General features: G+C 37.0%; 1 long non-coding RNA gene across 1 annotated transcript; it reads left to right on the forward strand.

Moving 5' to 3' along the window:
- The first annotated feature begins 1,734 nt into the window (after window positions 1–1,734).
- Window positions 1,735–27,174, forward strand: LOC116652531 (uncharacterized). The gene is made up of 2 exons (XR_004305663.2): window positions 1,735–1,925; window positions 26,175–27,174. It is a non-coding gene; the product is annotated as an uncharacterized LOC116652531 (long non-coding RNA).

The following is a 27,174-nucleotide window of genomic DNA, read 5'->3' on the forward strand; positions in this document are numbered from 1 at the left end:
CAGTCGATAGTGTTGTGACAGGCCCACATCTGGTCTGTGTCAGACCCATGTCCAGCTCTAACTGCAGCTGATCTTGGTCCTAGACTATAGTTGGGGAGAGCAATACATTTCTGCACAGCAGCCCTCCACAAAGGCATCGTGGCAAGTGTAGGAGATCTTTCAGTAAGAGGTTGGTTGAGACATTTACTGAAAGAATGGAGACAGGAAATGTGAGAGATGTGATGTGAAAACCAGCTGAGTAACTTATGTACACAGTGCTAAGAGCCTGGGAGGTCAGATCATAACTGTGGCACTGGCAAACAGCAATGATTACCAATACTTCTTTAAACTCTAGCAATTTAATAGGTTAAAATGGGAATCAGAGTTTATTACAGCCTTCTTCCCTGAGATAAAGGTACTTCAGCTGAAGAAAATGCAGTGGAAGAGCAGTGGGCATTTGTGCTCATAGTGTAATAATTGTGATCACTCTGTGAGCAGTGCTGAAATTACTCCTCCATAACCACTGTTTTCAAAGTTGAAGTCTTTGTGATAAGGAGATAGGAAAACAAAATTTATTTTTCTGTCCAGAAATACCTGTGATTTATTCTTGGAATTATATTGATTCTGTTGATATTACAGCCCTGAGTGAGGAGAAGGAAAACCCTGCATATGTCCCATGTTCTCCCACAGTTTTCCTGCTTTAGCTGAAACAGCAGCTTTGATGTACCAGAAGTACAGGATCAGTTTTGATGGTGGCCTTGCTTGAGCCAGATTTCTACTTCCCATGTCCAATTCTCAGGCTTTTCTCTTTCCAAGTGTTGTTAACTTAACTCCTCTCCCATTTTACATAGAACAATAACCCTAATGCTTTCTCTGTTAGCATCCCACACATCCTCTGCCCTCATCTTTCTTCAGAGGAGACCCTCCTTTCCAGATCTGTAAATCTTGTATCAAACAGTCAGAGAGATGAGAGAAGAAGGGTATCATGATCAATGATCTCTGCTCACAGTGAATAATGCAGTTTTCTGCAGAGCCTTTGGTGCTGTTTCTGACACAGAAATCTTCCTACCTGAAGCTGTGTTGCTGTGTTCCTTCCTAGCAAAGCTTGGGTGAAGTTGAGCCACTAACACAGTTATATTGCTCACAATGTTTGGTTCTACCTGTTTGGGGTTAGCCCAAGTAATCAGGCTCTAGGTGACTAGGGAAGGGTATTGCATGTTCTAGAAACAAACCAGTGTATGGATCAAGTTTTCCAGCCAGTCAAAACTGCAAATGTAAACCTGCTTTTTCAGACCTTCAGTTTTTACTCAATCGTTTACTGTGGATTGTCCCCTGCCTTAGGGTAGTAGAAATCCCAGAGGGGGAGGGGTGGGATTGAGAATGGGACACAAGTCACATTTAGGGTTGTTGAGCAGCCTGTATATGCTCAAAATTTGACTTCCCATTTGCTAAAAAGAAATGGGTGCTTCTCATCTGAGGGAGGTATCAGTCAAGCGTGGTATTAGACAAATGAAAGAATGTGTGCTATGATCATTGCCAAGAATGCCTGTGGGAGCAGACTTGTTCGGGATGCTCGGTGGAGAAGCCCTGGCAGCCACTACTCCTGCCCTTCAGGGCGGTTTTGTTTTCGGGGGAGGGAAGACAAGAGAGCAATCGCAGTGTGCCTGGCACAGAGCACACGCTTCGGAAATTTCCACTCGAGCGAGAATTGGGGCCAGCAGATGGCACTGCGAGGTAGTCCAAGAAAAGGGAGCAGGTAGCCGTGCTGCGGCAGCTCGCTTCGGCGGGTTGTAGCCGCTCACCTTCCGCAGGCTTCTTTATCGTTACCATTCTCTTCTCCCGCACCTCACGAGATGAGAAATGCAGTAATCATCACTGGTGGAAATGAAAAGGAAAGAATGGCAGAGAATTGGTTTATTCCTTCTCTGAGACAATGGCTGGGCTATGTAAGGAGCATTTCTCCAAACTCTCAGCTGCCTTCAAGTCTGGCATTGCATCCCTTCATTTATTTACCTATTTATCCAAATCTGTCTTGCTGCCTTGTTTCTCTGCTTTACTTGGTAGAATGGCCTTGCACAAAAAGTTTTTCTGCCATGCACATTGTGAGGGTTTGTCCCCCAGGTAGAGCTGTAGTGGTCTCCATGGTCTGGGCTGCTTAAAAATGAAAGATCTCAGTCTCAGCTTCCATTTGTAGCACTAAGGGACACAAGTCTCCTTATGTGACAAGCTGTAGCCCTAACATTACCACTGACCCATTGCGTGACTTCCTATGTTACATTTTCCTATTTCCTTTTCCCTTTGGATGAGTTTCTCCACTAGGCTGTTCAAAGTAGTAGTTACACACCACACTGCACACCACCATATAGAACTGATCTTAATGTATGTGGAGATGCCACCATCACAATAATTACTGACCAAATTAATCAACTTTCTGTTTGTAGTGCTTGTATTCTCCTTGAGGGGTAGCTTAGGGAAATGAAAGTATGCATACAGACTCTTTTTTCTCTTAGAAACCATGTAAGATTTTTTGTTGTTGTTGTTGTTGCTGTTGCTGTTCTGTTTTTTACATTGCCATGTATGTAGATAAATTCATCATTTTGCTAAATGGGCTTTAGAAAAAAAAAAAGTGCTCTTGCAGTGTGTCTCTAGGCAAAACAAGCCATGCCAGCATATAATGAGATTTGCAGAGTTTTCAGAGCTGCAGGATGCTGTCAGAAAGAGCAGCTCTGGTCTGCAGCACTGCTTTGTGCACAGAGAGGAGGTTTCATCACCATTCCCACGTGGAGCCTGAAGCTTAGAGCCAGCAGTCTATCAGCTGTCCATATGAGATCCCCTGGCACTGCTGCATTGCTTGATTTTGATGGGCTTTAAGGCTGTTTTGGCCCAACAAATGCCGTGCAATAGATCACAATGATTTCAGGCTCCCAGAGACTCTGGTACAATGGTGTGACTCCTTCCTTTGATAAATAATGAAAGCCCCAGATGCCCATTTATGGTAAACATATTGCATATGGGAAAAGGAGGGGATTAGCTATAGATTGCCAGGGTTGCTCATTCTATATTTATGAGCAATAGAGGAAAGGTAACTGAGAGGGGAGTGATAGAGACAGAATACTTTAGCACTCTGAAAGATCACTATGCCCAGCACCTTGTTTAGGTAGCAATGGACCTGAGATATGGATGTATTATCCCAACTTTATGCATTTATTTACTCAATAAGGAAATCAGCCCTAGGTGAACAGGAACTTACAATGGTGGCATCCCTCAGCAAGTTGGAAATCAATGAAAATAATTCCGTATTCATTGGTGTGACGTTAGGCCGTGAAGGTGGTGGAAAAAAAATAAAGAATCCTGTTTGCATAAGGAAAGAAACTTGGGTTGCTTTTATACAGTGTCACACTTCTTAGGTATTTTGTGCCAGTTCCACAGGTCTTGCTCTGGTTAGCATATTTAAACACGTGTTTTCAAGGTTAGTTTGACATCAGCACATTTACTGCTAATAGCATGAGATCGTTCAGCAAAGCCTGCCTGGCTACTACTCAGTGTCCCAAATTGTTGTACAGTTCACTCATATAATCTCCTAGCAGTCAGATCTATGGAGCATGTTATTGCTAATAGAGCAATATTTGCACTTTCCCTGGGGAACCTGTAGTCCTTAGACTGCCAGCTGCCAATGTATGTGGCCTGAACATTACGAGATGTCATTCAAGGTGCTCTCAATAACTTCGACTGAGTAATGGAGAGGTTTTTGTGTTCTGGGCATTTGATCTGCTGTTCCTAGTCCATCAGTTCAGTTTATTTCCTCCATGGTTTTCACTAACATTAAGATTAAAAAAAATATATCGGTGTGAAAAGAAGCAAGGAAATCCACTCCTTTCCAATCCTGGCTGGTTCAAATGCCTCCCAGAAAATAAAGCCAATTTTCTAGGGGCTTTGTTGATACCCTCACTACCATCTCAGGGTTAGGAATCTTTTTATTTCAGTGTTTAATATGTACAGCCTCAAGGATTCTGACTAGTATTATTTTACAGTTGGCAAAACTAAGCAACAATAAAACAACTGAAGTTTTTGTTTTTGTTTCTTTAAACAAAATAATGTATGAATAACACTAGTAGGAATATAACTGATAGCAAAGCCCTTGTGTCTTTGTTTCCTGCTGTACACAATTAGCAATTTCCTCGTACAGTATGAGTGTCTATAATCAGGGAAATGGGAGGCTTTGAACAAACAAGTTTTATTCCATTCAGTACTGAAAATATTTCCTTGAACAAGTTCAGTGTCTATATTGCTTCCCAGCAGTTTCTGCATGCGGGTAGAAAAACATTAATTTAGATGAACGTATATGCATGTGCATAGTAGCAATGTATTTTAATGGAACATTAAAATATTGCTGTGTTAAGTTACAGTGCACTTCATGTGGAAGCAGCATCCATGTAAATATCAGTTAGATGTATTATGATCTGCACAGTGCAGTAAACAGCAGATGGTTACACGATGATGGGACACTAAAAAGTATTTATCATGTTTTTCAAGGGTACTGCCACTCCTATTTGTTTTCAGGGTGAGTGGCTAAGTTTGATGCCTGGCCTTTAATACAGAGCCCTTCTAAACATGCAGTGGCATTACATGTCATGCAGAGGATTGACTGAAAATGACCTGGTCCTGACACAATCGACCAGGTTTCACAAACCAATACTGCTGTGGACTTAGAGCAGGTTTGTGCTGGCACTCTGTTATGGTGTTATGTGTCAGCTCAGTGGGACTGTGGATGAATTGCTGAGTAATATCCTTAACACTCTTTATAACTGCTCTGCTAAGTGGAATTTTCAAAAAGGAGACTCCTGGAGGAGAAGGAATGTTAAGCTGGGTCTCACAGATCTCTTTTTCCTCCTTGTCTGAATGCCTGAACTCATGGACGTGTATGTTCGTGAGACATCTGATTTGTACCTCAGAACCAGACTGCTAAAAAAAGAAGCTCAAATCAAATTGTTGGTTTTAATCTTCAAGACTTCTTTCATATTTTTTTTAATTCTCTCATCAAATGTAGTGATTTCTCTCTCTCTCCCTCTGACTTAACTATTTTTATTTCATTGTTAGTTTGATTTCTTTTCCTCACCTTCTGCTTGTCTGACTCTCTCCTTAGCATTTTGTTCCCATCCTATGATCTATTTGACTTCCTTGCTTGCTTCATCATCTCCACACGTGTTATCAGTAAGGCTTATGGATTTCTGACTGCTTAGTGACCTGTGTTATTTTAGTGCTGTAGTTTCTCAGTACTGTCTGTCAAGGTCTTCGCAAATGTATGCTTCTGCTATGTGCTATTCAAGAAGTGAAGTGAGTTTGAGTCACCCTTAGGTTATAAAGTGATTAAATAATTCCTAGTTTCTCATTTAAGGCCTTTCTAAATGAGACGTTGATGGCCCTTATGACTAGGCAAAGTTATGCTAAAGCTTCACTGAATCTCCCTGTTTATAACTGAACATATGTACTGAACACATGAATAAATATCAAAAGGAAAGACAGAGAGGGAGATATACCAGGTATACTTATCTGTTAATCTATATTACTTGTATAAGAGAGTAAACAACTTCAGAGAAAAAATAAGACTGGTTCAGGTCATGTCTGTGGCTATCCATTCTCAAGCAAATATCTCTCTGTGAGCTCCTCATTCCTTAGCTCACAACAGACTCAGTCTCATAGTCTCAGCTTCTCTCTAGCTATTAATAAAACCAAGTTCCCAAGGGAAAGGGCTCTGCTCTAAAGTAGTTGCGGAAGATGTTTCAGTAAGGAACTTTCAGTTTTGCAAAGCAAATCTCAGCGCAGCACTGCAGGAAGACTTGAATTCTGTAACCTGAGCTATGGGTCCTTCTTGATCTCTAATAGACACACCTGGCAGCCCGCTGCCCAAGTTCACTTATCAGTCATGTTGACTGTCAGTTCTGTGTGGTCTTTGTAAAATGAATGGTATCAAAACCCCAAATTGATCAAATAAATTAAGAATGGAGATAAAACCATCCCAATGAGTGATCAATAGAAATCAAACTTTCAGTAGTGTTCCTTTAACTCACCACTTGAATAATCCTGACCAACATTGCTGCTTCAGTTCACACCAGTGTTACCATATATAACACATTATTTCCCCTCCATGAAAGGTCACTTGAGACTTCTGTGTGAAAGCATGCATGTTAAAAGTTTTGGGGCACTTGGGGAATGCACACCCTTGCACAAAAAAGTTTTAGTCTTTTGAGCAAGTATGCAATACAAAGGGAAGAAAGAGTTAAATTCTGTTTCTTCCTTTTAGCATGATGGTATGCGAGCCAACCTCATTGTGTGTGCAGAGCAGCTATAGCAGCCCAGAGTGCTTCACCAATTAGTTACAGCTCACATTTCCCTTGTTTCATAAATCATGGGTTTATAAGGCCTGGTTGCAATACTGGCAGTATGTGGTTAAGACATTTTTATTGGAGGGGGGGATGGGGGAGGAAGAAATTGAAAGAATAAAACGTGCTTATAGCATATTCTTTTTCTTTTCTTTTTTTTTTTTTTTCCTGATGTACACTGAAAAAGGAAGCAAGTTATTCTCAATACACAGAAGCTGAATAATTACTTCTGTTTCTTAGGGCTGTGTTATCATATTTAATGTATTTTTTCATTAAGCGTATCAGACAGCGACCAATGAATGTAGAATAGTTCTCTCTTACCCCCCAGCACTGAGTGCTAATGGTGCTGAATTGCTGTGATACTGCACATGTCTCTGAAAGTAACAAATGCTGTGTGCTCCATTAGAAGCCTAGGAAGAAAGTCCAATTTAGTGCTTGGATGAACTGAAAGATATGCAGCTACATGTCCACCATTACTGTGGACTTTTGGGGGACTCTTCTGACTCCTCAACTGATGCCATTAAAACAGGAGTCAAGAAGACTGATATCTCTTTCCTCAAAGGTTGTTTATAGTACAAACACTCACACACACACAGATTTACTGCAGTTGTAACTGTAAATGTTGAAAAAAATAAAGTTATGCACATATGAGAGTCTGCAGGCTCAGCGAAGGCGAGTGTGATTTTGTGACTGTCATTTTTTACCAAGTGTCACTACTACACATGCTGGCTGTACCTACCAGCTGATTGCAATGTAAATATGAAGTCATTCAACTAAAACCTCTTTCTGACACTTTTTCAGTGCCTGAAAATGTCTCGAGCTTCTGTATGCCATCATGGAACATAACATTATAGTTCAGTTCCCAAAGAAAAACGATGTTCATGTCTTCCTTCCGATTTTCCCATTAATGAATCAGAATTACCTTTTAGTTAGCATTGCTTTTATTTTTATGGAAAGAAAATAAATCAACTGTACTGCACCAAGTCTTGGTAGTAGAATTTATCCTGGAAAGATACACAGTATCAGTGAGGTAAATAAATTCGAATCATTTACTCCAGTCAAATAGGAAAAGAACCATCATTTCTGAGGAGTGGTTCATCCATGCTTTGTGCTTACAGTTATTCATTTGAAATCTAACCAGTGAGATTTAACAAAGTGAGCCTCTCTGAAAGAGAACAAATTTATGGGTGTGTATGTGCCTTCTAATTGACCAAACTGAGAAGTGACCTTCTGTCTCTGGAAATATTAAGTCTCATAAAGATAAAATATAAGTTAATTTTGATTCAACTATACCATTATATGTAGTGAATAACTCATTTGCTATGAAAAGTCCCAGGAACAGAAATATGGAAAAAAAAAAAAATCAATGTGCATTTTCAACAATTTTACTCACAGGGCTTAGGTTAATGAGTAGATTAAGAAGGTCTGGATCCACTATTTCAATAAAGCAATTATACCTTCTATAAACAGAGGGTGTCCGGAGATTTATTAAGTAAATATCATATCAAAAAGAGGGTGAAGAGAAACTTAATTCTTCAGTACAAAATATTACAAGAGACTCCCACTGAAATAATTTAGAATAGCTGAGGAAAATTAAGAAAGATTGTACAGAAGTAGGTTTCCCCTGAGACGTAAGCTGTCTCTGTGTGTCATCTTGGTATTTGTAACCACTCCTGAAGTATGAGGTTGTCTTGGGATTATTCAGCCACTGTGTTTAAATAACTGGGTTATGTAACGTACAGTTATGTTTTGAAGTTACGTTGCAAACAAATGCTGCATTTTCCTGGGCTGAGGAGTCCCTCGTGAAAACAACGTAGTTTATTTGTGCTTCATTTGTAAAGCAGAAAGCTATGGTTAAATACATTCAAGTAATAAGTAAATTACTGGAGAAGCTAGCATATATATTTTGCCCTACTTACCTTACATTTCACCTCTATCTGCAAGACTTCAGTGGTCTGGAGACACTTTGCTGGCACTCTGCAGATATATTTTATGCCTTGGAATTATCCATATTTCCTTGGTTACTTATCCTAGCTGGGCTATATCTGTGTATTCAGATTTTCTTTGTCAAGACAAACCATACCTTCTTTGTCTTTGTCTTTTCTATCATTGTCAGTTTCTTACAGCTGGTGAAAAGCCTTGTTCTTTACTAAATAAAAGGCTCAAGCTGATCCCTGCTATAATTATCTTTTATTGGTTTTCCATGTACAGGTCTAACCATCTTGATTCTGTTGTGTAAGTATATTTGATAGCTTACATGTCAAATAACATTACTCATGCTAATTGAAGGCACTTTGATATAAACAGGAAATTGAAACTAAAGAAAATCAAACAAAGCTTTAAAGTCCTTCCACCCCCGAAAAACCAGCAACATAATGAACAGTGAAAAGAAGTTATTAATTTTAGGTCCATTGAAGATACTCCATTAAATGAAAAATCTGAGCTTTTGAAACAATGACCAATATGTATGTGAGTTAAACATCTGGAGAGAATACATAAAAAGAAACTCATGTAGAGAGAACAGAATCCCTGATAGAAAGTGTGTAGTCATAAGAACAGACTGTACTCTAACTCATGGTGAGGAAGGGAAGCATTAGCACATTAATTTTAAGAGTCTCAGTCTCGCTTTTATTTATATTTAAACTTTTAATCCTCAAATATTTAGTCATTACTAGTATTTAATGACTGGTTTGCTAATTGGGTATCCCTAGATGGAACTGATGGCAGTTAAACCCTTCTAAACTGATCATTAGCTGCAGTAATGATCAAATTCTTTGGGATTATTACTATTATAAACTATAATTAACAGTTTATAACAGCTATATTTTATTTTGTATTTTGTTTTCTCTAAAGAAAACATCCTGGAGTACTGTTGCAAAGCTCCAGTTATGTCTTGCTTTTAGCAATGTCATAGTGACAGTATCCATTTCTTCCAGTTAGAAGGGAAATATTTAAATGTTTGCTTAAAGTAGTTGCTATAGCAGGTGTTGTTTTGTCAGATGCTGGCTGAAGAAGGCATGAGTGATGGCTCTGAGTGTCTGGAAAACAAAACAAAACATCTGGGAAGATGAGGGGTGAATGAAATTTTAACTGATATTGTACAGTTTCACAGGTAATCTTTTAGATGGGTCAAGTCCTTATTTATTTATTTATCTATTTATTTATCTATTTATTTATTTATTTATTTATTTATTTATTTATTTATCATTTTATCCCATTTCATGGCATGAATAACTTATCTTGCAGTTGATCAAGGAGCATTGATCCTACTACTTTCACTGCCAAACCAGAAGACCTCTCCTTTGCCAGCAGATGTGGACTAATCTTTTATGGAAATGGGATAACAGAAAGTCCATGGAACTCACCCAGTTCCCCTGATGAGCTAAGATAGCTCTATTTAGTTTTAAACCAGCTTGGGTACCTCTTAATACAGCATGTATTGTCAGAAATGTATGAGTAGATAACTATCCACACAGAAAATCAAACTAGATACATGTATTTTAGGAATGAGTCTATATGGGTGAGTGACCTCCAAACCTAACAGAAAAGACTTGTTAATCAAAAATATTTCATTCTCTCTTGTTCCGTTTTCCAGTTGCATTCACAACTCAGTGACATTTGTTCTATTTCCTTGATTATCTTCCTGTTTTTACTTTTGGTCTAGCTGTATTTAAATACTCCAAGATGGTTATTCCTTAAATTTATCTTCACTGCTTTGACCCAAGCATCTGAGCTCTTAAAAATTTATCATTTCCTTAACATATTCTCTTTCATATTTTCTCCAACAGGAAAGGAATCACTGACAAATTGACAATCTATTTGTGCCTCTTTTCTTTCATATTCAGATGCTGTGTTCTCAGGCTTGGTGATCATAAACTATTCCTGTATTTTGCAACTGATTTTATTATTTTTTTTTTAATTCAAGAGGAATTACATCTACTTTTCACTTCTGGGGTGGAACCTACATTAATAATTGTAGGCTAAATCCCTCTGTGTTACCAAGGATAAGAAGCTATCTTGCTCCATGATTCACCTTTCTTACTCCTCCCGAATCCTTCACATTTTCCTGTGTGTGTCTGGTACTTTATAAAGGTTATATCTAGGAGCTATATGGATTTGTTTGAAGGTCTCTAGACCCTTCTCTTGTCCATTTACCAAGACTTATCTCTCTCCAAACCCAGTGACCTAACCTTAACCTAAGTGGAAATATAAATTGCTTGCTTTCTCCCAGGTAGTCATATCTAAGAATTGTGGACTCTGAACTATGACAAATGTGTTTGAGCAGTGCAGAAACAACTGAAACAAGAATCGTCTTATCACAGGAATATTAGAGAAGAAAACAACAACAACAACAACAACAAAAATACTGGTTACACTCATAAGCAGAAATCATGAACAAAAAGAAGGAAAAACTAAAAGAACAGACTAGGAATGGGATTTTTTTTTTTTTTTTTTTTTTTTAATGGTAAATATCTTGCTAGCCTCTTGAATACCTGATGTGATAAAATAAATTAAGTGGGGATAGACAGAAAAGCAGAGTAGGTGGAAAGTGGACTTTCCATGGTGAGTAGAGAACAAGAAGGAACAGAGGTGGTAATATAATTTGATGAATAATCTTAAGCATATGGGTGACTAAAATGATTTCAAAGATATACTCTACAACTTCGCACTAATGATACAGCTAGAACGTGGATAGGAGTTTCAAACAGTTACAGACAGAATCGGTCCTGAAACAAGAAGGTGCCAGAAATGATCCACAAGAGATCTAGATGTGTATGGTGTCCCCTGATAAGAAATGGGTTGCTAGAGCTCTTTCCTACTTAATCTGCATGGTAGCAAAGAATAAGACTGCCTGTAACGGCCAGAAAAAAAAAATCCTCAAGAATATAGTGTAGTATTAGCCATGTTCTAGGTCGTGGTTGTCCAGTATTTTGCCTTGCCTGGGCCACATTTGCGTGAACAGGAATTGTTTGGTGCTGCATATAACATATATATATATTTAATGTATTCTTTGTTAGGACATAAAAAGCAGAGAGCAACAAAAGCATAAAACTAGTGGGATGTTTGACCTTTTATTGTGAAACTGATGCATGAGGCAGGTTCAGTGGCAGCGGTTGCCATCCCTCATGAATTCACTAGGTATTTTTCAGAGATTTTTTGATGAGATATTACTTTTCCTGTGCTTGATCCCTGACAGTAATTGTTCACAAATATGTGTAAAGCCAAAAAATGATGACAAGAATGAAGTGTGGCTTTGAAGTGAGGAATATTTTACTTTGATAAGATAGAGCTTATGAAAATCTAGTAAAGAAATTTGACAAAATTTTCATTTGAGTTGAATGTTTGATTGCAACTATCCATTCTATGTGAAAATTCACAGGTATTGTGTTTGTATCGACTGAAAATGTAGTCACAAATATATATTTAAAAGATTTTTATTTCTTATTATTTTATTATATTTTATTTCTTATTTATTTATTTATTTATTTATTTTCTGATAGATTTTTCCTGTTTATTCAGTTTGCTTGGTTACAGTCTGGAAACACAAACTGATTTTAGAAAAATCTATTTTTATATTCAGAACACATTATGTCTGCCATGCTTTCCCTACATTGCTTAATAAACTCATAATCAATGATTTTGGTGTTTTTGCAATCAGATTTACTATTGTGTAACTAGCTTTTATGTCAGAGTCCATTTCAGTTTTAACTTTTTTAAAAAGATCTGATTGAGGTGACAAACGTTCTGTCTGTTCCACTCCTTTGTCTTTATGAAGCATTCCTTGATACACATCAAATTTGGCAGCATATTTCTGCATGTTATGTCTTTTTAAATTATAATCTTTGAAAAAAGACAGAATTTCCTTGTAAATTAAGTATAGTATCATATAATTTGACAGCACTGTCTGTTGAGCAGCCTCCATGATATTGTGGCAGCATTATCAGACTTCACTGTAAGCTGTGCTGGGCTGCATGTGGCCAATGGCCCATGGGTTGGACATGCCTGTTCTAAGGCATACTACAGCCCTCAGGTTGCTGAGCTATTCTTGCTTAATGAATTCGCCAGTCTGCAGAACAACCCAAAAAGGAGAATCAACTGGTCCAGTACCCAGGGTTATGGAAAAAAAAAAACAACAGCTAGCTAGTTGTGAAAACTATTCAAATGATTAGGCTGAACTGAAGAAGAGGATTCTGAGCAGTGGAACATAATGTTGGGTTGTAGCTTGAGAGTGTCTCTGACTTCAAAGGATCATCTAGCATTGCATGACTTGTCAGCAATAGTACCGATGCCTGAGGCTTCTTCAGAAACAATGCATGGAGGAACAGTGGAGACTTTCATAGAGTTAATACTATGAGGTTATATCTGTCCAACTACAGCTTTAATCTAAACTGCCAGGACCTTACCTACAAACTCTGAATACTACACTGGATTTCATGAATGTATTATCTTGTTGAGCATAAGCTGATGCAGATATTTCAGACAGGAGGACACACATTGAGTTGTCCATCTGTTGTTAAATCCCAAACAAGCTACAGAGCACCACTGGTGTCAGAGGTAGTTCAGGCCAGCTCAGCTGTTTTCCCCTCGAGTCAGGATTCTGTGCTTTGACTCTTGGGAATAGCACAAAATCTATGCCAAAAAGCTAATTTGCATCAGGTAAGAATCTGCAAAACTGTCAAAGTGCAAGCGGAAAAAAATGATGTTACATTTGTTTACTGAGAGGCTTTGTCTACAGAAATAGTATATCTTTTGTGATGGAACCACTAATTTCTGTGGTCATGTTTCTGACTTTATTGGTACTAACAGCAAAAGCTGTTTGTTTGGAGGGTAAGAGAACCAAAGCTGTGTCAGAATGCAGTATTTTCCTCAAACTCATAAGGTAGTCTGAGAATTTATTAAATCAAGAGTATGTTTTAACTTGAAACCAAACTGTAGGTAATACACAGATGGCTGATAGATCATCCTAACATAGCTAAAATAACTCTTTCAATTGGAAATGTAATGTGCAGTACTATCAGGAGGAAAAATTGCTCAGTGAATATACTCACAAAGCAAAGCTATAATTTCTCCCAGTGTGACAAAACTCCCCTGGGAATCCTTGCACTTTTCATCATGCTCCTTAACAGGAAAGTCTAACACTATAGCTATTAGTTCGTGACTGCTACATAAAGGATGCATACTTTTAAGTGCAATTTGTACATATGAAATGTAACTCCTAAGTGATACAAATTGCCTGACATTTTATTAAAGAGAACTTGATGCTTGAAAATAGACTTGTATTTACATAATTAAGACAGATGTTACTATTGCAATTAGGTTTGTGTTAAATTGCTATATTTTGTTGTTTTATGATAGTAGTGGTTCAGGAAGTCTAGATGTAATATTCTTAAAATCCCAGTGTATATTCATGTCCAGGATTTTGATGTTTTATTATTTTTTTTTTTTCTGCATCTATTTTAAGCCATTCTTGCTGCACAATATGAAGTCCAGGAGGAGGAAGAAATTTTGAAATTAGGAAGAAAATTACAATTACAGAGTTCTACTTGCCACACTGGAATTCAAAAAACAACATCTAACTACTGGGATAGTACCATAGATAGAATATTGTTCATTATTAATAGAGAGGCTCATTTTCAGGTCAAATGCAACAAGACAAAACAGCATTCTCAGCATCAAGACTGGTTAACAGCTTTACTAGAAAGGTTTCACTTCACCACTAGCTTATTTTGGCAGGATAAATAACCTGACCTCAGTGATTAAGGATTGCACACTCATTGCCCACTTTTTTCTTTTTTTTTTTCCCCTGTTAATTTCTTTTTGTTTTTGTTTGTTTTGTTCTTAATCAGCATGCATCATATCTAAAACCACATCATGTTCAGCAGTAAAATAAAATAGGTTTCTAGGAAATGGTCCTGCTTTTATTGATGGATCTTTGGGGAGTTAATGAGCTGCTGGTAAAGGTATGCTTTTTCTGCTCAGTTTGTATGTGCCTGTAAATAGAGAAGGCTGGACCCTTTTCACTAGAAATTGGTAACAAATGAGTTTGCTTTGTTGTGAAGCAGCAAGGATCCATTGCTGAGCTTTCTAACCCCATGAATGTTCATTGGCAGTGTCACATCAAAATCAAAGTTGTAAAAGAAGTAAAATAGTTTCTGAAACACAGAAAATTCTTTAGTTATTCTTCTCTCACCTGCTTGTGTTTCTGTCTCCCTGCTGTCCCAGAATTAAGAAGTAAATGGAAGGATGTGATAGCGAGCTTGTAGTTCTGACAGCACATCCAGTGCAGTAGTCTGGAACATGTGAAGTGTGGGGTAAGAATGCTTGTGGTAGAACATCATGGCCTCCCGCAGAACAGTAAAGCCTTTTTTTAATAGGAGCACTTTTTCCACCAGGAACTTGCAAAATGATGCAGAACGCCTCTTGGCCTAGCAGGATTTCTCATTATGAAAGTTAATCATTGAAAATGTTATTAAGATAATAAATGTCTACAGGTTGTTCATGCTGTTGTAATGATGAATGTTCTCTGGGTAAAGACAACCATTAGGTTTTTAGGCCAACCCAAGCTGTGCATATTAGGTTGCCTCATTAAAGGTTAATCAAAGACCTGGTGAGGATCAGAGAAGCAATTTCAAGGGGAGGTGCTCTGTAACTCTGAGGGTAGGAAGGTTTTACACGTATCCTGGGGGAAATTTTGGAAACTCTGGAACACATAAGTCAGAGCAAAATTAAAAATGTTGTGTACCAAATCTTAGGAAGCTTTTGCATTACATTTGCAAAATCGGTGAAGCCTGTTCTTGTTTTTATTATCTAGGTATAATTCTGTAGCATATAAAATTTGAATTAATCCATTTATTAAAATATTTTCTGTGAAGATTGAAAAACTCTAATTAATTTTTTTCTATTGTTTTCCATTTTGAGGTAAATTATTTCTTACTTCTGTTCTACACTGCATATGGAATGGTTTGATCTTGTATTCCTATTATTTAGAAAACAAACAAGCAATTTCACACTTTAAAGCCTTTTGTAAATGAATTTTACAGGAGACGAGATAGAGAACTGGATGAAATCTATTAAACCCTCCTGATGATGTGAACATTTCCCTGAATCCTTTATCATCATTAGCTATTACATCCATGTTCGTAGTGCCATTTTGATCCATTACTTAAGTATAAATTGCATTCTCTCTGGCTTTTTCCACTTCCAAGTCTCGCAAATCAAAGCAATTCTCCTATTTTCAAGTGGCTGAAGTTGTTTACATTTGGCCTTTGGCCTCATCAGTCCTAACAAGTAACATCTTTTGGTACAGTGCCTAGTGTGTATTAGGCCATTATATAACCTTTAAAATCATAGGCAAAACAACCAATATATTGGAAATGATAACTGTATTTAAGGAAAATTTACCACATTTTATTCAAGACATGTATTTTTATATCTGTTTTAGGTGTCTGGTAACCATAGGCTTCATAGATAAATGATGATAGCAAAATTCCAAGTTAAGGTCTCCAAATTACCTTGTGATTTTGTTGCTGTTGTCATTGCTGAGTATGTATAAGGGCTACAAGTGTTACACAGGCTACAAAGGCTACTAAGGTTATAGAGACCAGCGAATGATACATAAGCAAAGTGCAAAGTTAAGCAAAGCAAGAAGTCTTGCTTTTTTCTCTATTCAACCTAAAGTTCAGGCCCAAATCATGTTAACAGAGAACTATTTGGAAAATTGTTGATAGTTCTGAGATTCGCTGTAGTATTACAAGAATCAATAAAGGAAACATTACACATATGAGCAGTCTCTTCAGTAAATATGGTGTTCTGAAGAGAAAAATAAAGGTTTTCTAAATTCTTTACTCCCTAACCAAAAATGTAGAAGCTTAAACTAATACAGATTTCTCCTCTGTTTTTTGTTTTTTGTTTTTTGTTTTTGTCTTTGTTTTTTTGTAACTTCAGACATTTGACTAGGGAAAACAAACAAAAACAAACAAACAAACAAACAAAAATACAAAAACAATAAAATTTTGATGCTACTCATACCACTTCTCCAACTAGTCAAAAATCTGCCAGGAAGGGCTTTTCTTATCTGTGTTTCAATATTTGTTGTTGTTGCCTTTAATCACTCATCTGAATACGAACAACAACTGTGTCCTTTCCATGTACGTGAAGTTGTACACATCTGAGACATCCGCAGTACAGAAGCCAGAGCTTGACCTAAAATAAAAGCTGGATTGTGTACACAGTGTTTAGACTAAAGCTTGTTTGTAACTAAATAATTTAGAGACTAGACAAAAAAATAGATTATCATTAAGTCTATCTTTGTTGATCTACCTATTGATCTACTTATTGATAGATCTGTACCTGCTGAGATAACTAATGGAAATAAACTGGACTAAGAATTCAAAACCCTGGAAATGTAACTACATCAGTCAGCAGCAGTCAGGTTTTGCTTGTAACAACTGCTGAAACAACGAAAAAACTTGTTGGTAGATACACATTTTGATGTCTTGCTTGTGAAAATTTTGTTTGGATATGGAAGAACAAACGTGAAATCAGATTTTGAATTAATTTTTATTTATTTATTTGAGATCTTTCCATGAAGAACAATGGAGGTTCCAAAAAGGAAGTACAGAGTACTGAAGCTGTAAAAAAGCTGACTGTAGTTAGAGCAGTTTGTCTCTGCAAGAACTGCAATCTATAAAACAGGCAAACTACAGATTACCATTTAAAAATAAATAAATAAATAAATAAAAAATCTTAAGTCTTTAAACTTAAGAACCTTTTATATTTTCTTTCTTACCCACTTGCATTTTTTACATTTTCTATTAAAAAGTTCAAACACCAGGAATTGTATGACAGTCCAAAGATGCACACATATTAAGATCATGGCCAAAATTTCAGTGATTATGTAACTAGCATCCCAAAAAAGAACCCCAAAGCCCAACGTTTTAGGAAATATCCAAGTCATTCTTTATCTTGATTTACCTTCTTTCACTTCATTTCATTTACCAGAGTACTCTGAAATCCAGTTATAACAGAGATCATAATAACAAAGTATTACCTGCTCTCTGTAAGGGACGCACTGCAGAAGTCCATTAAATAAAGAATAATTCAACCACTGGATTGCTGAAGATTATGAATTGCACACTGGTAAACATGATTTTAGCTTAAAAATAAATCCCCAAAAGCTGGAGAGTCTATATTGAATCAATATGAATAAGTATGAATTGAACTTTTTGCTAGATAATCCTGACTAGGATCCTTGCCTTTTAGCTTTGAGTTTGACATAAGCAGATACGGATCTGTGGGAAAGAAAAGCAACTCACAGCTCAAACTCCCAAAGAGATTTCTTTGTTGCCAAGAGAACATAATGGATGGTAGAAAAAATCTTCACAAAACACTTGATTTCAGTTACGGGGATGGAAAAATAATAGTAATTATCATCTAATGCCAGTGGTTTAGAATTCTGCCCAGGTGAATTAACTTTGCAATTAGTATTATAAATCAGCACTCTAACAAATTCCAGTTGTACAGATCACTGGAAGAAATTATAATTGATGGGGCGGAGCCACGTTGTAACTTAAAAGCTAACATAGGACTCTGACTATCAAAGAGCTGTGGTTTTGTTAGTAATTGATGCAGTCGAACCTGTGAGAGCAGGTTAAATGTGAATAAGTTAACTCCTACTCTGATAGCAGGAGATTGCACCTGACCTTAATATTCATGCCATGTGATGATAATTGCACACATCCTTGTCTTTAAAGGAACAAAATTCAAATCAAAGGATTTGAAATCTTTCTGTAAGGAAGATTTGCTCTCTGCCAAGTTACCACTGCACAATAAAGTGAACAGGAAACAATAGTGCTCATCGCTGCCTTGAAGCTTATTCTGATTGTCTGATTTTTGCTGAATGTTCTAGTTCGGAGCTGCCAATGGTAACACAATACTAGAAATTGGTCATAGGCTGTTAGAGGTGGCAAAACACTGTCAATGGGTTGTTTAAGATGTGTGAACAGAAGTAGAATACCACATACCTCTGCAACCTTCATCTTCAGTTGGCTGGAACTTAGCAAATGACACAAGAAATGCTGCATCTACTTTTGTAACTTAAACTTGTTACCAGTCTCTTCCAGAAAGTGAGTAAATGGAACAAAAATAAAGGATTTTCTTTTCCAAGAGCTTGTAACATGCTTGAGAAGCTTATCTGCTTCTATACCTTACTAACACAGCTGACAATTTTTACTCTGTTAATAAAGTTACAACTAAAGCAAAGAGCAATAATACTTTTAAAAAATCATGTAATTCAGACCTAGTGATATTTTTTCAAATCCAGTACAGAATGACCTCCCATAACTTATAGCAGCAGCTAATTTGGTCAGATTTACAGAGTAGTTCAATATTTGGAGGACACTGGAACATCTATTCCATGTTTTTTCAACTTCCTGAAATCCTTCATAATATTAAACAGCGCATGCTTGGTTTCAAGGTCTGGGAGCTCCTGCTCTACCAGTATTTCTAGTCAGTTTAGCCCATGATACAACTTAAACTGCACTAGAACAAAGGGTGGAACTTGTCTTTTCTAACTCCGGGTTGCTGCACTGAAAGGCTCTGGTCCTCTCAATAAAGTTGCTCGACTACATTCATCATTTGATAAAGACCCATATACTAAAGTGAATTGCATTCTTGCATCCATTGATTTTACAAAGAATGTTTACAAGCTGAGATGTCAACACCTCCTCCTCCCCATTTTTAGCATTTTATATTTCAGTTGTAGGAATTTAGGGAGAAAATATTTGGGAAATCAGTCATGATGAAAGATGCTTATGTCTCAAATCTGATTAGCTTGATTTTCATTAAATAAACATCAGATTCTGAATATAATGCTTCAAATGACCTCAACATTCACTAATGGTCTTATTTTGGCTAAAACGGCAGAATAAAATGCAGATGCTTTCCTGTTTGCTATAGAACGAGTGAAGACTTGGTCTAGTGGTTTGTGACCCTGCCCTTGGTAAGGGAGCTGAGACTAGATGATCTTTGAGGTTCTTTCTCACCCAGACCATTCTATGATTCTATGACTTTGAATCACGTTAAAAAGATGCTTTTTCTGCTTCTGACTTTTTTTATTATTTTAATTTATTTTGGAGGGTGGTTTCTCCTATCCCCTTCTGTTTTCTCATTGACTTACAGAAGTCTGGATGGAATGTTAGCAAATGAATCTAAGGGAGCAATCTCACACTGGGAATTGTGCCAGATGATTGTCTACTGTTCTCCATCTGTTCCACCCCTCATAATTTATTTCTCACTGACCGGTTTCATTGACTCCCAATATAAGCTGAAGGAATGGCATGGACGTGGATGTATTTGAAAAATGCTCCTGTGCTTTTTCATAATCCATATCTATTCTTTAGTGCTCTTTTGTATTTCATTCTAGCATGAAATAATATGTCAAATTGTCATGATTTTATGATTTTTAGTTATTGGTATTCCATATCATAAAATCATGTAGTGCACTAGAAGTTAAAGAGTTAATGCTCCAGTCCCAGGCATCTTCCTGCCTGGAAAAGATGAACTACATTCCCCAGAAGGCTGCTGTTCTGTTATCATTCCTGCTCAGTGGGAACACATACAAGGACTTGGTAGGTCACCTGATGCCCCTCTTTTTGATCGTCAAGCAGTCTCGCTTTTGAATTAAGACTGGGGAGGTTATTAGTTAGTTATCAAATTAATATCAGATATCCCTGTTTCAATTTGACTTCCAGAGGAAGAAGATATTCCTCACTGTCACTTGCAATGTCATTTTAATTTCTCAGTGCAAAGAAAGACAGAAATGATCACACAGCAGAGCAGCAGTCTCCTATCCAAACTGTCCATCTGATCACTGTTAAAGTTCAGTTGTAATGGGAAAGACACCTCTCTCTCTGCTTCATTTTGACATTCATATTGCACAACTTCATGCAGTCTGCCTGGTGATAGCTCTTCAGCAGCAGTCAGAAAAAAAAGAAAACATTTCTGTGCCTTCAGGATATAGTCAGTTATTAATACTGCTGTCTTTTAATTCTGGCCTATTACATGCTCCCTAAATCTCAGACTTAGCTTTGCTCAGTAGAAATGCTCTGAACATATTTATCATGATCTGAGTTTGATGTAATCCGTGATTTATGTGTTTGTGTTCAGGTTTCTCTCAATTCTCTGCTTATTGGCTTCCATCTGTCATAGTGCAACTCTGCTCCAGATTCCCCCAAAATACAACTGTTACATTTTCTACTGAAAAGAAAATGCCCCCCACCCCCACCCCCCTTTCCTTCCTTCCTTCCTTCCTTCCTTCCTTCCTTCCTTCCTTCCTTCCTTCCTTCCTTCCTTCCTTCCTTCCTTCCTTCCTTCCTTCCTTCCTTCCTTCCTTCCTTCCTTCCTTCCTTCCTTCCTTCCTTCCTTCCTTCCTTCCTTCCTTCCTTCCTTCCTTCCTTCCTTCCTTCCTTCCTTCCTTCCTTCCTTCCTTCCTTCCTTCCTTCCTTCCTTCCTTCCTTCCTTCCTTCCTTCCTTCCTTCCTTCCTTCCTTCCTTCCTTCCTTCCTTCCTTCCTTCCTTCCTTCCTTCCTTCCTTCCTTCCTTCCTTCCTTCCTTCCTTCCTCCCTTCCTTCCTCCCTTCCCCCCTTCCTCCCTTCCTTCCTCCCTTCCCCCCTTCCTCCCTTCCTTCCCCCCTTCCCCCCTTCCCCCCTTCCCCCCTTCCCCCCTTCCCCCCTTCCTCCCTTCCTCCCTTCCTCCCTTCCTTCCTTTGTTTTTGTTTAATCTGAAAGGCATCTAATAGTTACTTTACAGAAATATTACACAGATATTTACAGGGTAGAGACCTTATCTGATTGTGCCAGTCAGAAGAGTTAGGGACTTCCTTCTTACTTCATATTATATATATTTATACATATATATATATTTGCTTGTTTGTTTGCTCCAACTGGACTGGTCTATTGCCTTTGTTTTACATTTCAGAGCTTTCTTGCAGTTTATTTACTTGAAGTATCATGCTGTAGCTATGCATTTCTACTGTTTCCGGTGAGGAAAAAGTGTTTGTAGCAGTGTACTCAATTTTTTAGTTTGCTTTGTTTATATTAAATCCATGGAATACTACTTGATATCACTGCTAGATGAAGGGAGAAAGAGTTTTGTGATACTGTTGGAGTCCACCTACTTCCTTGCCAGAGGATTTTTATGACTACAGATGTTCTGAATGCTTGGCAGTAGAGGATCTCCCTCTGTGCAGAAGACTGGACTTTTTGTAGTAAGGAGCTTGGCTGAGAACTAGTGTTCCTCTTGAGAGGCTCAGATTTAACATAATACTCATTGCTTATCTGCTAGGATGCAGTGGATACCAGTCCCGAAATGTAACACACATTCATTAGAGTTACACTTTGTGAAGAAGAAAAGAAGAAGACAAAAAAGAGTTCAGTTCATGAAACACAAAACAGCATGTGGGTTTTGGAAGCAAAACTTTGCCATTAGGAAGTGATGCTGTAAAAACTCACACTGTAGAATTATCAAGCAAGTACACACTATTGTAAAGCCTTATTGCAGTCTCCATTTATCTGTTGATAGTTATCACTTAGATACTTGATGATCTGAAAAGATAAAGAAAAAAAGAAAAAAAGGGAAACAGAGAAGAGCAACACATTAGATGAATAGTCTATATTTTGTAGAATTTGAGAACATTTTGTCAGGTAAAATGTCTGTGGGAGTAAACCCAATACTGAAGTGAGAAGAAAATCACCTGTTGATTCCATATGAATATATACTATGTTCCTGTATGATGGAGACATCTCACACTCCTGTGTGATGTCCCTTACTGCTAAAACTATTCATGAAGACATGGCTGTATGGCCTGGAGAGCAATTCACTCCTTATGCCATTTCAGTGACAGTTCTGTCATTTGTGTCTGTTGGCTTATGCTAGCCATGAATGTCAATGAAGAGCATGCATCTGTCTAGAAGAAACAGGTCTGACACAACTGGCTTGTTACAGCCCACAGAGCTGTTGCCAGATGGCAGATACTGCACCTTTCCATTCCAGTTTGGATCAGGATGCTGGGTAGATTCAAAAACACCAATTGAGGCACTGTTCTTAGAGTGAAACTTTGTGTTCAGATTCAGGTGAGGATTAAGGAAGTGATCATGTCCATGCCAGGGGAGAAATACACATTCACAGAGAAATCATTTTCAGTTCCCAAATGTACAGAGTTTTATGACTCAGTAGTAGGTAATTAAAATATAGAAATATTAAATAATACCTGTATGTCTTCTTATGCATAGTAGTGTCCTTGTGTGGCATAAATTTCAGAGACTAAATAGAATGAAAATCTAAAGTTAACTAGTATCTGTTTCATTCTTCAAAACTTATAAAGAAGCATAATGGAAGAACATAAATATTTTCTGCAGGTTAAAGTGCCCTGTATTTTGGATTGTAATTAATGAGGTAAGAAATATCATTTTATTTTGTTATGTGTAATTAATTAGTATAATTATAAATGAGAATACAAGGAGGGCAAAGCTAGAGAAAGAAAGAACAAAGGAAAACACAAATAAATTGAATTTTATGGAAAATCTCAGAACCCAGGAAAAAGACAATATTTATTTACTGTTTGTTTGTTTGTTTGTTTCTTTGTTTGTTTGTGAAGAAAAACCTTATGAAGAAACTTTACATGATAACACAGAAGCATTTTGGGGTGAGTTTTTAAACTGAAACTACATGCTTCCAGCATTAATGAAACAAACTTCTTCATTTCAGCATGATGAATTAATTAGAAAGGCTCATATTTGATATTAAGCAGCATTTTCCTAGGTTGATAAAGAGACTGTGGAGTTCAGTAAGTTTTAAATGGTAATAAAAATCTTGTTCATTGTTACATCATGTAATTGAAGCATAGTCTAATATTTTGAGATTCCAAAAATTTATAGGAGGCCCCTGTTGTCTGTCAGTGGTAGGATAAGAAGTCATAGGCCATGTAGAGAACACTCTGAAGGCAGATGGGACTGAATGTCTTCCTGAGGTCCCATTCAATATATCCTCAACTTGCTATAGTTTGTTCCCTTTGCAGAAGGCTACAATCAAATCTTTTGAAGTGTTTGTTATAGAAGGAAATAAATATGAGCAGTCTAGAAAACCTGCAAGAGAAAGCATTAAAAGTTTTTAACAGTAACTCTGTTTCCTTATGAAATTTCAAGACCTTTTAAAAAGAATTCACAAATCACTCTCATTTAATATATTTTAAACAGGAAAAATAAACAAAACAACAACAGCAACAAAAACCAAGCAACAACAACAAAAAACAATGACCAAACCCACAGACTCCTGACTCTCTAAATGCTGTCTTTGCTGCTCTTAGACTTCTTCACAGAGGTGTGAAGCATAATCCTTTCAGTCTCACAGAAGGAGCAATTAAGATCAAGGTTCTATACACGCTGCAGAACTTCTCATGTTGGAATCTGGTGACTGAGGTCCTACCTGTTAGATCAAGCTTACTGTGGACTTCGAAGCAGTCTGTGGGGTGATCACAGGAGTATGAATTCTCAAGACCTCATCTAGAAAAGTATGTGCTCCACACACAAGCTTTTAAAAAGGCTTAGAAGATCTGATACATCCATATAAATTTGGGGTTTATAGGTATATTTGTGTCAAGCTCATAGAACTATGGCAGAAAATGCACTCCTGGATGTTAATTTGAAGGAAAGAAAATTCTCATTTCCTGATAATGATCCCCCAGGGATAATAAAAAACCTCAGAATAGTGAAGATGACAATGATGACAATAGGACTTCCCATCTTCAGAAGAGAAATTAGCCAAAGTTGGTAATGATGGCAGCTTCACTGACTGTTCTTTGATCTATTTTGATCCTGATGTGGTGAAACTAGAAATGTGGTATGATACATTACATACTCCAGTCTGGGAAAATTGATGTTTTCACACTCATGTTAAATCCATTTGATGCAGCAGTGTGAGAGCCTACTACGTATTCTATCAGACAAATAGAGGAGAACTAAGGACTCCAGCACCTTAATTTTGACAGAAACTTCTGGAGAATTTTTCTTTATATACTGAGATAGATATATTTTGTATTTATAACAGAATATCCGTTAGAATATCCATTATGCTCCTATCACCTTGGCAACCTGAATGTATAATTCCTGTACATAGAACAAAAAAACCCACCCAAGAATTCTGATATTCCCATACCTTCAGTTCTTTCAAGGTCATGCCTTCTCTGAGGTATTATGGCACCAGAGGTTATCCTAAAACAAACTATTTCCTTTTAGTGTAATAAGAAAGAAATCTCACCCAAAGAGGCTCTGGAAAAATTAACCTTAGTGGCCTTGAAAAGATCCGGCAGGAGAGGATTTCTACTAGAGCTCTGAAGCCTTAACCAATTCTACGAACTTTTAAAATAGATTTCTACTGGAACTCTGAAGCCTTAACCAATTATATGAACTTTTAAAATAGCATCTTCTCTAGGAAAAAAGCAGACGAACAAAACACATTCTAAATGTGCAGATACATCCTATATTTAAACTTGATCTTCTTCCTCTGGAGTAAGAAAAAAGAATGTATCAACATCGTAAAACCTGGGTTTTGCACACAGCATTAACTGCCTATTTGTATATGAACCTGTGGAAATAATGTTTAAGGCCAAAGATCCAGTGTTATAAAAATTGACTTAGAAAATTCTCAGTGTACTATCAACACAATTTCCAAAGAAGAAAAAAATGAGAATATATGGCTTTTTGTTTTGTTTTGGTTTTGGTTTTGTTTGTTTTTTAAAGAGGTTGCTGAACACCATGCCACTGGGGGTGTCCTTCCACTGCGGAGTCTAGAAAATAAGTTTACAAATGAATAGATATTAAAAAAAGCAAAGAAACTTCAATGCGTCAGAATATAGCAAATATTTGAACAGTGAAGTGAATTAAATGCCAGATGGAGGATTTATGACGGTGTAAAAGATCCCCTGTGGAAACTAGTAATATTTTATCATCCAGAAATAGCATGGTCTGTCTTTCTATCCACCAATAAAAGTCCAGGTTGACCTCCCAGCTTATTTATATGTACATCTGGTTACTTCTGTATGAACAGGAAGCAAAATCAGACTCATAAAGTTGTTAACATTGATCATTAAGCTCTACTGCAAAGTTGAAGTGATAAGTAAATGAATTTTTCTGGTGCACCACACTGTCTGATACACAATGCAAATTTTTATGCCTGCTGTTAGGAGCAGATTGTTATTATTATTATTATTTTGTGATATGATTTTAGATAGAAATACATAGGATGTAATCAGGTATTAGGTAGAAATTAAATCTTAGTTTCCACTGCCAGATCCAGGAAAAAGGGAAGGAGAATGAATCTGGTGGTCCTGCCTGTGGCAGGGGTGGTTGAACTTGATGATCCTTTGGGGTCCCTTCCAACCATTCTATGATTCTTTTGTTCTATGATTCCTACCTAAGCAAGATTTGCACAGTGTCTAGCAATATTTTATCCCACTTCAGGAAAAAGCATCAAACACTTTCAAAGAATCTAAGTAAATGGAAACAAACAAATAAACAGAACATACAAAAAAGACAAAATGCAAATCAAAACAAAAAACAACAAAACAAACAAAAAAAAAATCAGAAAATCTTAATCCCAGCAGGATGTTTTGCCTCTACTATTCAAATGTTTGAGAATATAGATGCAAAGTGTAGCACTCATCTCTCACAGAATCATATCCAGTTGAACAATTGACCTGATGTCCTTCAGACTGACAAAGGAATAAAAATAATGGATGTTTTCATTTGTTTTCTTTTCCTAGTTTGGCGCTGAATCTAGACCTGGATTGTTTCCCAAAATCAAACAATATCTTTGAAGAGGAAAACTTGGGATTCCGCTGTCTTTCAACCTTCATTTATTGTACTCCACTTGACCTTTAGCTTCGGCTTCAAAAGCCAGCAGACCAGAAGATTCTGTTCTGCATGCTGACCTCATGAGCCAAGCTTGTATATCCAGAATATATCGGATATTTGCCCTGCTGAGATCGCTCTGAATGAGTCTAATAAGAGAAGTTACTCTGTCTATTTAGACTTTTTTTTTTTTTTTCCTCAGTTATCCAGTACAGAACTGAAGACGATTTTCTGAGATTTTCTTGTACAAAATCAAAAAGATATTGTTTGTTATACATTATTATTGCTTAACATTAAAAAACTAATTGTGTTCTCTCTGTTTTTCTTGTTTGCTTTTCTACTGTTTGCGGATGGATGAAGTTCTGTTTAGAGTCTGATTTTATGAGAATTTGTACTTTTTAATGCAAAGGCTAAGTACGGTCTAATGCTTCTATGTGACTACGGAGCTTTGGTGGCACACAGTAAATAGTATTTTCTTATCATTTCTGATCTATTATGAGGTGGAAAATTGCAGGGTTTTAGTTATTTGGTAATACATTAGCTGTTTCCACAATTCCATCAGGAATGGGTAAAATGAGTGTATAAAAACTGTCACATAGTCATTTTGGATAACGAAGCAAAACAGAAATATTGCATGAAAATAAGGCAGCCATACTGGAGAATATGAGCAAATTAGAGTGAACTGAACACAGGACTCTCATCCTTAATCACTTGCTGGAGTTAGTAAAGTGACAGTTATTTGCAACAGGATGCAAAACTACATAATCAACAACGTTGGACACATTTCAGTGAAAATCAAAGCAAAAACCACTTTCTGAAAACATTGTGCAAGTCAATAAAGTCATACTCATGTAGTTTAGAAAATGTGCTTGGGTTTGTCATGGGTTTAAAATAAAGCAAAGTTAAGCCTTA

Source organism: Coturnix japonica, chromosome Z, assembly GCF_054131305.1.
Source record: "Coturnix japonica strain WE chromosome Z, WE-NBRP24, whole genome shotgun sequence".
NCBI classification, from domain to species: Eukaryota; Metazoa; Chordata; class Aves; order Galliformes; family Phasianidae; genus Coturnix; species Coturnix japonica.